The 12,797-nt window shown below is 45.3% G+C and overlaps 1 protein-coding gene across 3 annotated transcripts in view; it reads left to right on the top strand.

The window, feature by feature from the left end:
* Nucleotides 1–12,797, top strand: part of PAK5 (p21 (RAC1) activated kinase 5) — a 283,759-nt gene that overhangs the window by 242,666 nt on the left and 28,296 nt on the right. The gene's annotated exons all lie outside the window — the stretch shown is intronic.

The following is a 12,797-nucleotide window of genomic DNA, read 5'->3' on the forward strand; positions in this document are numbered from 1 at the left end:
TTTGCCTTTTAAGTGAGAATCCATTTTGAAAGCCTACCTGATTTCCATCAGCAAGCCCCAAGGGCAGAGGATATAAGGCAAGGCACATTTATTCATTAAAATCAAAGTCTTTGGAGATCTCCTACAGGGTTTCTGATTAAAAGGCAAAAAAAAAAAAATCTTTTTTTGAAAGCTATCCTGATACACTACTATTAAATAGTGGGTGCTCATATTATACGAAGTCCTCTGTTAAGGAGCATATGATTGGAAGCTGTTAGATGGAGAAATACAGTGGTTCCTGCCTTCTGGCAAAGTTTACAAGAATCTGTTGAAAAGGAAAAAAAAAAGTCAGGATTACATGGTAAGTTTTTAATAAAGTTCATTTTAAAGTTAAATTTTAATATACTAACCGTTCGAACAGGTAGGAGGTGACAGCTCCTTGTGGTTTTGATTTTTCTCTGATGGTGAGTCACGTCTAGAACTTTTCCATGTACCATTGACCATTTGTATACCATCCCTAGAAAAATGTGTTTTTAAAAAATGTGTCCATTTTTTGATTGGGTTATTTGGTTTGTTTTTTGTTTCTTGTTTTTGCTATTGAGTTGTATGAGTTCCTTATATATATTTTTAACCCCTTTTCAGACATGGGTTGGCAGATATTTTCTCCCATCCTGTCCGTGCCTTTTCATTTTGCTGATCTTGCCCTTCGCTGGACAGAAGCTTTTTATTTGATGTAGTCCCACTTGTTTTCTTTTGCTATCGTTGCCTTTTGGCGTCAAAGATGAAAAATCATTGCCAAGACCAATGCCAAGGAATTAACCTCCTATTTTTCTTCTAAGAATTTATGGTTTCAGGTCTTAGTCAAGTCTTCAATGCATTTTTGAGTTAATTTTTGTATGTGTGTAAGACAGGCGACCAGTTTCCTTCTTTTACATGTAGCTGTCCAATTTTCACAGCACCATATACTGGAAGGACTATCCTTTCTGCATTTGTATCTTCTCAGTTCCTTTGCCAAATATTGACTATGTATATGTAGGTTTATTTCTGGTCTTTAATGTGTTCTCTTGATCTATGAGTCTGCTTTTTTGCCAGTACCTTTTAAGGTACCTTTTGCCTTTTAAGTGAGAATCCATTTTGAAAGCCTACCTGATTTCCATCAGCAAGCCCCAAGGGCAGAGGATATAAGGCAAGGCACGTTTATTCATTAAAATCAAAGTGGGGACCCAGCCTGGATGACTATGATAGGAGGCCAAAATCTTCTGCATTTGTATCTTCTCAGTTCCTTTCTGCATTTGTATCTTCTCAGTTCCTTTGCCAAATATTGACTATGTATATGTAGGTTTATTTCTGGTCTCTAATGTGTTCTCTTGATCTATGAGTCTGCTTTTTTGCCAGTACCATCCTATTTTGATCTCTATAGCTCTGTAATATAGTTTGAAATCAGGAAGCTTTGTTCTCCTTTATCAGGATTGCTATGGCTAATTAGGATCAAATATGACTTTTTTGTGTGTGTGACATATTTGAGCACTCATGGTAGGAAGCTGTTTAGGTCAAGATCATAGAGGAAGTTCTGTTCAGAAGAAGTAACATTTCAGCCCTGGGGCCATATTTGGTCCATTGATCTATTTTATCCACCAAATAGTCATTCCCAACTTCTGATAAATGAAGATATTTCACTTAAAATCTTCAACTTCTGGCTTTTAGGCTTCTCTTTAAAAAAGGTGGAGGGGAGGGAATGATCTGATACCCCTGGGCCCGCATTTTCACCTGGCACTGGGAATGGAATTGACTAGAGAAAAAGACTCCCCATTAGAGGAGACAGGTCCTGCCCAGCCCACTTCATTCATTTTCCCCATTAGCCTAATCCGTAAGGCATTTGGGATTTAATAGGACCACCATCACCACCCCTCCCACAACCCCTGACCACACATCTCACAGAAGGAGAAACAAAGACAGGGAAGTCATGTAGCATGCTTAAGTTTTCGTAGTTACTTGGTTACAAAACAAGGATGAAATCCAGGTCTGGTCTTTCTCCTAGTCCTGCATTTTTCCCTTTATGTGGGCATATGTTATTTAAGGGGCTCAATCGCATTTGCCAGTAAAACCCATGAGAGCCCCCAGTGACCACCAGAACTCTACGCTAAGTAAAGGAATAGGAAGAGGTTGGAGGGAAGGGATAATTTGATTCATTCCTTGCTAGATCCCTCTTCCTACAGACTTCCAAATATAAGGCAAAGCAGATCTGCTCTGAAATCTAGTTTTGTTAATCCCAGAAACAATGCAGAAAACTATTATGGCTCAGAAAAGAAATACGTAAAGCAGAAACAATGCAGAAACTGTTGTGGCTCAGAAAAAAAATAATATACTAGCCCTTGGGTACTTCTACCAAGGGTTTTTCAGCCCTCATAATCAAGGGCTCCAAAGATGTAAGCTGCTGTTCCATTTCACAGGAGACCCATGAGAAAATCACAAGCAGAATTAGTGGGAGGGTAGGAGGTGAGAGACATGTTAGTAATTAAAATGTTTACTTGATTAAAAATATAACATCTCTCTAAAAAGACTTAGGTGCCTGTGACTTTAGAGCTGTACTCTTAAAAATCTACCAATCACATTTGGATTTTCTGTTGAGGGAAGATATAGAGATCATGACTCAGATAATTTGTGCCTCATGGAAAGTCCTAGAGGCTGGTGGGTTATGTTCATATCTCAGATAATCCATGAAAGCATGTAGTTTGTGTGGGTCTCCAGACAGAGCAAAAATGAGGAGGGATGGGTATGCATAAGTGAGAAAGAGACTGACAGACACCAGTTTTCTATTTTGGCCTAATGGAGAAGAAAATACCATTAACCCATAGGAAAAACTCCTCCAGTGCTGTCGACCTACCTGATTTTCCCGTTGACAAGACAGGAATGAAGGATGTTATAAACCTGTAGGTATCGTCTGCCTCCCTACTTCTGAATGTCTGGGGCTAGGGCTGGGCAGATAAAACCTCGGGCGACAAATGAAGGCCAACAAAATCCATCCACACCACACAACTATAAAAACAGCCTGATGTGGAGAGAGGATGCTTTCCACCGTCCCCTGCAGACAAGTCTGCTTCACAGGGAGGGAAACTGGCTAGAGACAGTGTCACTGGGCATCTGATTTTGCTCATTCCACTATTCTCCAGGGAGCCGGCAGCTGCCAGCTCGCATGTGTTGGTGCTGACCCAGCAATCTGTCCTCTGCTCTGGCTTCAGCCCCGAGAAGCCCCCCCACCCCGGCCCTTGCCCCCGCGTAATCACAGTTCTGCCAGCTCAGTAAGCACTCACTGCGTGCCAGACACACGTGTTGCCTTGTTGAGCCTCGTAGTCCTGGAAGTCAGGAACTCTTGCCTGCTTTGCACCTCTGAGGAATCTGGGGGATTGGAGGGGCTCAGAAACAGCCCAGTCAGTCATCCGAGCTCATTGCTGAGCTGGCATCCATCTCTCCAGGCTCAACCCCTACGCCAGACATTAGACACATCCCCAGTGGCCCAGGAATAGCCTTTGCATTCACCTCACCTTGCAAACTCCTTTAAATACCTGCAGCCATGAAGCTCCCTTGGGGAGTGTGGTCCTGTCCCACTCAACAGTGGGATTTCTCAGCCTCCATACTGTGGACATGCTGGGCCTGATGGTTCTGTCTTGTAGGCGGCTGCCCTGTGCACTGGAGGAGGGTAAGCAGCGCCCCTGGCTTCTGTCCTTGCATGCCAGTAGCATCCCTTCCTGTGACATCCAGGTTATTTCCAGACACTGTCAAATGACCTATGGGGCAGCAGGGAGCAAAGCTGGCCCCAGCTGAGAAATCACGGTTCCATAGCTAACCATTTTGCAAGTACGTTTGGGCATTCAAGGGTGTAGGTCCTAGAGATAAACTACCCCCAGCTTAAACCTGGGTGAGTAAATGGCTTAAACTCCACTCCTCTGTCTATAGAATGGGAATAATCACGTTGTGTGTGGGCTAAATAAGTTAATAATTAGCAGTAGTCTATTTATGAATGCACACTGTCGACACCTGAATCTGTAGGTCTAGCGTGTGGACAGGAGACAGCTGTGGCATGAAGCTGAGGGTTACTGTGCTCCAGGCACCGAGCTAAGGATTTTGTAAGCACTCCGCGATTTAGCCCTCACGGCAATGCTGGAAGACTTGAAGATCATCTCCTTTTTACAGTTAGAAAGCTGAGACTCAGAGGCTAGCTCTTTACAGGCAGACAGCTGAGTCAGGATCCAAAATTAGGTCCATCTGACCGCACAGTCTGTATATTCCAGAATATTCTTTTTCCCCAGAAGAAAACTGAGGACCAGAAAGATGGGTATGAGGCCTTGGGACCCAGATGTACACACCACAGGCAGCCCTCATCTCACTGGTGAGGAATGGGTGATGAGTCACAGACAGATTTGGGGCACACAGGGAATGTGCTTGATTCTCTCTGTTCTCAGTGAGGGGGAATCCTCTGAGAAGCTCCTTAGCCTCACCCAGTCTGTGTGAAAAGCTAGGACCACAGGCCAGAAAGGAGGCATTAAGAGTGAAGTTCCCTGAGACACTCATACGCATTCACTCTACCTTGACTGCTGGTCTTATTCCGTTTTCTGAATGACAACCAGATGTTCTCACCCGTTACAGAAGACATTACGAGCACAAGTTCTAGAATCCAGTTCCCTGGATTCACACACTTACTGGCTGTAGGATCTTGTGTGTGCCTCCGTTCCCTCCTCTGTGGAGTGTTTCCGTGACTGCTTTGACCTTCTTCTACAGATGAGAAAAGAGGAGTCAATGTAAAGGAGTGTTAGCTCAGTGTTAGCCCCACTTCCCCGACGCATTTCTGGTTGGAAAACATGTCCTCATATCTGCTAACACCAGCCATGGAACCTTTTACATATTCTCAACATATGTTGAGAACAAGTTCCAGGTAACTTTGACCTCACAGCCATTCTGTATAGACTAATAAGTTCTGCCGTCCTCACCTCAGAGATGCGGGTCCCAGAAGGCCAGAGTAGCTGTGTGACTTCCTCAAGGCCCCGCCATGCCTCAGTGAGCTAGCCTGAGGGCCCCAATCCCACCATCCTACCGCTTGCTCTACCCGCTAGAATGGGCATGAAGTTCTCACACTTCCCGGATGTTAAGAGAGGGCAGAGTATCCAGCAGCATTCAAGCAGGAAGTACCATCCATAACTCTACATCTGTCATTACGATGAAGGTTCTTGCCAACCAACCCCTCCATGTTACGCCTACCATCCCTGTGTCCCGGGCAGCCAAGTGACCAGTGCTGCATCCCAGCACAGCCCAAACAGAGGACATATTAAAGGGATCTGAGCATAGATAGAGGGTGTAAGAAAAACTGGCACGATTCCCCAGATCTTTTCTGGGGTCACCAGTGCAATGGTTCTTTTCACTGCTTAGCTGTCACTCTGCTTTCCCTGGAAGGAAAAAGCAGCTGAGGTGGTGTGCTCAGCCTTCCTGCCCCAGTAATCGAAGGACTCACTGTTCTCTGTGGCACTTGCACACCCAGATTCAGCCAAGGTCCAGGGACAAAACTGCAGTTCCTTATCCCAGCTGAACACTTGCTGAGATCCTCTTAGGGCCCGATGGGTCACAAGATGGCAATACTTGTGAAATCTTATGGGCTGCAGCAAAATCAGAGGTCGGGGGTCGGGGGGCGGGGAGAAAGAGAGAGAGAGGGGGAGGGAGAGAGAAGTGCTAATCACTTAACAGAACCATGGGTATTATTTCTACTTTTTTCTTTACATATAGGCTCTTATAGGATATTCCTTAAGGTTCATAAAACCTGAAAACATCCAACAAGGTGATTCAGAACATCTCGAAGACTTGTCCCTCTATCAGGCTTCACGGGGCCTTTGCGTATGAATAGACAAATCTTCCCGTGAATATTCTCATGCCTCAAAGTAAATTGTGCTTTAGTCACTGTGAGTGAGTTTTCCATTACCAAATTAAAATGAAATTAATCTGACCTGGCAATATCTGTCCTGGCTGTCTTAGAGGCCCTGATGTATTTGAACCATATTCCGCAGCAGGCAGCTGGTCCCCAGGGGTACAGACACCACCCCTCCCCACCCACGCTGCTGCAGGCGGGGGCAGATCTCAGGTCTGAGTCGTCTGCTCTTGAACAGAAGATGCATTCTTTGAGTTTGGAAAAGCAAGTGGGTGGGGGGGGGGGGGTTGTTAATTGAACATACCAGTCCAGAGGTGGAGGAAGAGACCTGTACGCTTGAGCCTGCTGACTAAGTGCAGACCTATTCATTTTTTAAAACATTTTATTTATTTAATTATTTATTTGATTATTTTATTTATTTATTTATGGAGATCACAAGTAGGCAGAGAGGCAAGTGGAGAGAGAGGAGGAAGCAGGCTCCCTGCTGAACAGAGAGCCCCATGTGGGGCTTGATCCCAGGATCCTGAGACCATGACCTGAGCTGAAGGCAGAGGCTTTAGCCCACTGAGCCATCCAGGCAACCCCCCCATTCATTTCTTTAACTAGGCTTTGCCTACATGTGCAGGTCATAAGCCACATGTCCAGACTCTCTCAGAGTCCTTTTGCCGTATATTCTGTAAGGCAAAGAAAAGCACAACTCTTCCAACTTCATTCACGTCACAAGGTGTAAGTTCCTACATGCCTAACTAGGAATCCAGTGTCACGGTTTGGGAGAGTTCCTTGCCAAACACTAAACATGGTGAATGGCTGGAAATCCAGCCAGCATCTGACTATCCAGAACTTAAGCACTTTCAAGTCCCCTGCATTAGAACCTTAAGCAGACACCTGATTCTTTAGGTCCCCAGAGGTCTGGCTCATGACCACTGTTCTCTGACAGTGACAGCGCGTGCTGCTTGCCTTTCTTGGCCAAAATCGAATGGCAGCTCATAGCGTGCGTTGAGTCCCTTTGTCATCGGTGAAACAGGGCCACTCCATTGAGTATATGAAAATAAGTAATTCGCAGGAGACTGACTGTGGACGGGCACGCATTGAAGCCTCGCCTCCAGCAGGAGTAGCAGCCACTGTTCCAAGAGGATGCGGCAATGTGCCCCCACCTGAGGGCAGGCGGGGAACAGCCCCCATCAGTGGCAGTCCTGCTCACAGCAGGGAGAATTTGCACAGCAAGACACAGCCAGAGGGTCACAGGAGAGTAAATACATATTCAAGACACAAGACTGAATGAATCCCTTTCCCCTAATTGCCAGCCTCTAAAACGTCCCTGCAGAGAAAGCTAGTTACAGATTCTCTCTGGAATTCTTATAGGCAGTCCTTTTCCTCTCCCAAAGCCAAGGCTGGTCCTCATATATTTCCCTTTGAGTCAAGTAAGGACAATTTAAGATGTCCTTTTCCTGTTCAGATAATAGGGGCCTGTGATTCACTTTAATCCCACGTTTGATTTATGTACAGTGAACAACACGCAGTCTGGTTTTTTCCTCTTTGAGCTGAGCAGTCTCTGCTTTATTGTACTCAGAAAAGGTGGATTGGAGCACCCCGCTCAAGCAGCTGCCAACAGCCACCTCCCATCCCTTGTAGCTCTGTGGGCAGTGGAAAGAGAGACTCGCCATCTTTCGCGGAGCATCCTGCAGCCCCGATCCTTCCCGCGGGGACACAGGCTCACCGGGCCCCTCCCCCACCACCATCCCACCCCCGCCAGCCCAGCATGATCTCCCCACAGCCTCCCTGTCACCAGTACAGAAGGCCACTGTGACAAATAGATGTTGCGGCAGGATCTTTTTTTTTTCTCTTTTTTCCTTTTCTTTCTCTCGCCCTACCCCCAACCAAACCTTTTTTTTTCCCCCAGCCTTGGCATAAAATGGTCAAATGATGTTCTACTGCAGAATTCAATTTCACAGTTCAGTTAGGTCCTTGATTACACTGCCAAATTCAGATTAATGTGCATTTAACGAACATGGATCAGGGGAATTCTGGCTGACAGCCAGCTGTAATCGGAGCAATTGATAGCTATGTGGAGTTTTATGCCCCGTCCACCCCTGCGCACCACTAGTGAAATTGATTGATTAAATGAATTCATTGCTATAATTATTTATAATTTTGATACATCGCAAGCCTGTGTCTGACCCCATCCTCAGGGACTTGGTGCCCATTGTGGAAGGGTAGTCCAGCTGAGTCGTTAGCCCCGGATTATTTATTCCCAGATCATAGAGCCTTTTGTTTGTTTTGTGCCGTTATTTTTTGATGGGGTTTGACTCGACTTGAAAAAGCACATTCTTAAAGAATGCCTTGGTATGGTATGCTAAAAGGCAACAAAAATGGAAACTAAACCACCAATGTATGTGATTAACCGTTTCAAGGAGGAAGGGAAACCAAGACTGCGTAGATGTTCTTTTCATACGTTTAAAGATTCCTGTAGAGAGAAGTCCTTTTCAGACTGTATTTGATTTTCGGTGACTATTAGTGGTCCTTGAGCACTGCCACTATGTCCTTCGGCAGGATGGGGGTAAACTGCAAGAGGACCTGGTCTTCTCCGCTTACATCTCGCCATATGGAAATCCCCTGAAAGGCCCTGGTCCCATTTCCACGAAGTTACTCTTTCACAAAACCCCCGCGCTATTCTCTTGGGTGGGGTGGGAAGAACGCCTTTCTTGTGTTTATTGTCTTCCCTCCTGCATAGTGACTTCCCTACCCCTGCTCCCAGTCCCCATCCCATGCCCTTGCGATCAAGTCCTCAAAAGTGAACCATGTCTGTCCATCGATATTTTGGAAATGGTGCGGGTGGTGGGAGGTCCATTGGATTTGCTCATTAAATATCTGTACCTCTCGCTGGCCCAACTTCACTATATTATGGTTTCACTCAACGATTAAACCCTACCTCCATCTCAAGAAACTATATTCCAAATGTTAATCTCTCTTCCTTTTTTTTCTTTTTTTTTTTTTTAGAATATATTTGAAAGTCAGGTTGAAAAAACGATCACACAGGTCGGGTTTTACTCCTGTGTTTACATGCATGAACTCTGGTGCGTGTCTGCAAAACAGCATATATGGATACATCAGATTTTTTCATCTACTTCCAAATATAGGATATCATGATGATTTAGAGTAGGACAATGAAATAATTAGAACTGTTTAAGAGCCACGTAAGAGGGCCAGGAGGCCTTGTTATGGAAGAAAGCTTGGGCTTGCTTGCTTCTTAGCGGAAGAAAGGGCATTATTATATCTGAACACAAAGTTCTGGTCTGGCCAACGTGAAAATGAAAGCATAGATGATCAGTTCATTTTGCCGTGATGGTTATTTCTTTGTTGTGTATTTGGAACTGATTCCTCTAAAGCAAGATTGTTCAAACAAAACAACTTAATTTTCCTTCACCATGCTGCTCCCCCAGCCAGGCATTATCATTCATCATTTTCTGGCCCTTGCATTTCTTGTATCTTGCTCCCAGCTGCCCCCAGAAGACAGCTGAGCCCCCAGAGAAACCCCCTAACCAGACTTTTGCTCTGTAGTTTTCTTTCCACACCATGCCCACCTCTGTCCTGACCATGTCTACCTTCGTATCATTGAAGGATAAGTCTGAGAACATACCAAAGGCCCAAGTTCTGAAATGACATTATCTGGATTTAATCCCAACTCTGCCTCTTACTAGCTTTGGGACCTTTGCATGAGCTGCTTAAACTCTCTCTGCTTCCGTCTCCTTATCTGTAAAATGGGACAATTATGAGGCCTGTCTCATTGTTTAACTTGAGGTTTAAACGCATTCACATATATAAAGTGCTGAGAACAGTCTCCCACGCACACGGAAAGCACTCAACGAGTGGCAAATAGAATTAACACTCGTATATATCACTCCTACAAGGGTAGACTCCTAACAGAGCAGTTGGTAAATGAAAGGGGCCGTCCTTGGGCTCCCAGTGAAATGCTCCTGCATTTTCTCCAGGAGTGAGTGCCCCAGCCTTGATAGTACAGATTGAGGAGGTGACAGATAATGGTAGAAATGCCAAAGCAGGCAAGAAACCAGGCCTGCAATGCCAGTGTGCCTTGCACCTGGGACATGTAGACACCCTCCCTGAGAGTGAAGGACAGACCAGAGCAGAAGAACTAGGTTGCACAATCTTCTTAGGGTTATGGGGCCATTCGCCTTGGATTGCTGGTAGGTAGCAATTTCACCTCCCTGAACCTCCATTTTATCAACAATTAAATGGGACAAATTTCCCCCTTCTTGGCTCTCAGAAAAAGAATGAGGGTGCCACAAATATGCAGGCTAGCAAACCCATCAGGGAACCCACAGTTGGGTCACTAAGACCCAACTGAGGGCTGTAAGTCAGCAACTTGGGGGGCCTGAACAGGGTCACTCATCCCCTTCGTCTTCCCAAAGTCAACTATCTGTCTGCCATCTTCTTCTTGAGCAGATGGAAGCCCGGAGGGAGGACCCCATGTTCTCTCAATGGGGAGGCAGTCAATTCTCCTTCCGTAGGTACACCTCAAGCTTGGTTGCAAAAATGACCCCTCATGAGAGTGGTTCTTCCTCATCCATCATTATTTCTTTGAGTCTGTGCCTCTTACTGGCAGCCATGAAAAACAGGAGCAAGGTTTAGTTGCAAAGACCTACTTTCCAAGACCTTTAGCTCCCAGTGAACAACTCAGCCTTTCCTCCCTGACTGGAAATGGTCCCGTTCATGCAGGCGAGGCTCCTCTTCTTTATGCCACACACTGGCTGCCAAGAGCAGATGCTGATAATGCTACTGACAGTCGGTAAAGAAGAAAAGTGGCCCGAGGCAGTGTGGAGTGATGTCTGCAAATCCTCCTGGATACAGCTTCCTTATTTTTAATATATCTTCGGAGATCAGTTATACATGCTTGTGGGGAATGAATTCAATTTCGCTTAACGTACAGGCGCCCATCCTCCACGGAAGACACTGGGAGATGCTGGCGTGTGATAGCTCCCAGGACATACTTTCAGAAATAAAAGTCATGGCCCCCACTTGCCCCACATGCTGGCCTTGTAATTAGCCTGGGCCTGGCTAATCTCAAAGTTAATTTAAGGGAAGAACCCAGTTGTTTAATTTACACTGACATCTTCTTCCCCCTCTCCACCCACATAAACACCCCCATTTTTCCTGTGTGTAGCCCAGATCCAGGGGCTTAGCAAAACTTCAGTGTCATTCCAAATACAGCATCTTAATTATAATGTGGTCTTCAATATATTATAATTCAAAGCACCTTTTCTGATTGTTTTGAGGACTAGTGTTTAGGAATACATATGCTACTGGTACGTTATCTTCAATAAACGCTGGCTGGTTGGGTTTGAAAATAATATTTTACTCTTTATTTTCTCTGACATTCCCACTCTGCTAAGGACTTTCTATAATGATACCAGAGCCTTGAATGTATTGGCCAGTCATTATGCAAATCTTTTGATGTGTGTTCTGTCCTTTAGAGCTCAAAGTGACTAAAGAAGTCTTATTATTGTGATGACTCCCATTTTACAGGTGAGAAAACTGAAGCACAGGAGTTGAAATAACTTGCTTGATGTCATGCAACTGATAAATGGCCAGCAAGGTTTTTGAACCAAGAGCCTGTTTTCTCAGACACCAGGTCACTCTGGGTTGCCACAGTTTAGCCTCCTTAAAGCCCTATGAGGGAGATATTTATGATTCTCATTTTACAGATAAGGAAACTGAGGCTCAGAGCAGCTCAGTGATTTGACAAAGCTGTCAGAGTCAGAACTGAACCCTATGTATGTCCCTCAAAAGCATGTGTTCTCTGTTGAACAATCAGGACAGGGTGCTGGCTTTGCAGTAGCCTGGTTCCTGCTGGTTGCTGCTCGTTGGCGCAAGGCTGTCTGACTGGTGAGCTCACCTGAGTAGATGATGGTGTTCTCCAGACTGGGAAGGGCTGCAACTGTCACTTGGGAGCCAATAAATGGGACAGAAGTGAGAACAGTGCCATGGCAACAATGTTAAGGAGCCCACTGTGTATAGCTCTTGCTGTCAGATCATGGAATAGACATTTGTTCATGCTGTGTGTTGGAGCAGGAGCTTGAGACACCTGCCTTCTTCTCGCCGGCCGCCATATTGCCAGGTCCAATGACTGATATATCCCATCCTACTTCACTTCTCTCTGGCATCCAAATGGCTTCATTACTCCTTCTTCTTGAAATATATTCCTCCCTTGGTTTCAGGACGCCATAGCCCCTTCGTTTCTTTCCTGTATCACTGGCCAGTTCTCTGCTCCTTTATGCAACATCCTTCTGCTTTTTCTGTTCTCTGAATGTTGGGGTCCTTGAACCTTCTCTCACACGTGCAACATTTTGGCTTTTAATACCAACTATCATACTAACGGTATGATTCTCACCAATGACTCCCAGGTGCATGGCATTAGTTTCAGCTCTTTCCTGGACTCAAAGCATGTCTAAGTCCCCTCAGCAACATCTCTGCATGAATGCTTGATAGTTCTCCCAGTCTGAACACAGCCAAGCCAGAATTCTTGGCTTTACCATGCAATAGTTACCTCTTGCTCTGAAACAAATTATCACAAAACTTAATGACTTAAAACAATAATAAACATTCACATAGTTTCTTTGGGTCAGATTTCTGTGACTAAACTAGCTGCATGATTCTGGCCTTGAGACTCTCAAGAGGTGGCAGTCAAGATGCCTGCTGGAGCTAGTCCTCTGAATGCTTGACTGGGGCCAGACGATCACTTCTAGGATGGCTCACATGGCTGTTGGAGGAAGGCCTCAGTTTCTGACTCTTGGCAGGAGGTTTTGCCCTTCAGCCTCTCTGTAAGATTCTTGAGTGTTCTCATGACGTGACAGCAGGAGAGACTCAGAGCAAGCAATCCAAGAGAGAAGGC

The sequence above is a fragment of the Mustela nigripes genome, chromosome 7 (assembly GCF_022355385.1).
Source record: "Mustela nigripes isolate SB6536 chromosome 7, MUSNIG.SB6536, whole genome shotgun sequence".
NCBI classification, from domain to species: domain Eukaryota; kingdom Metazoa; phylum Chordata; class Mammalia; order Carnivora; family Mustelidae; genus Mustela; species Mustela nigripes.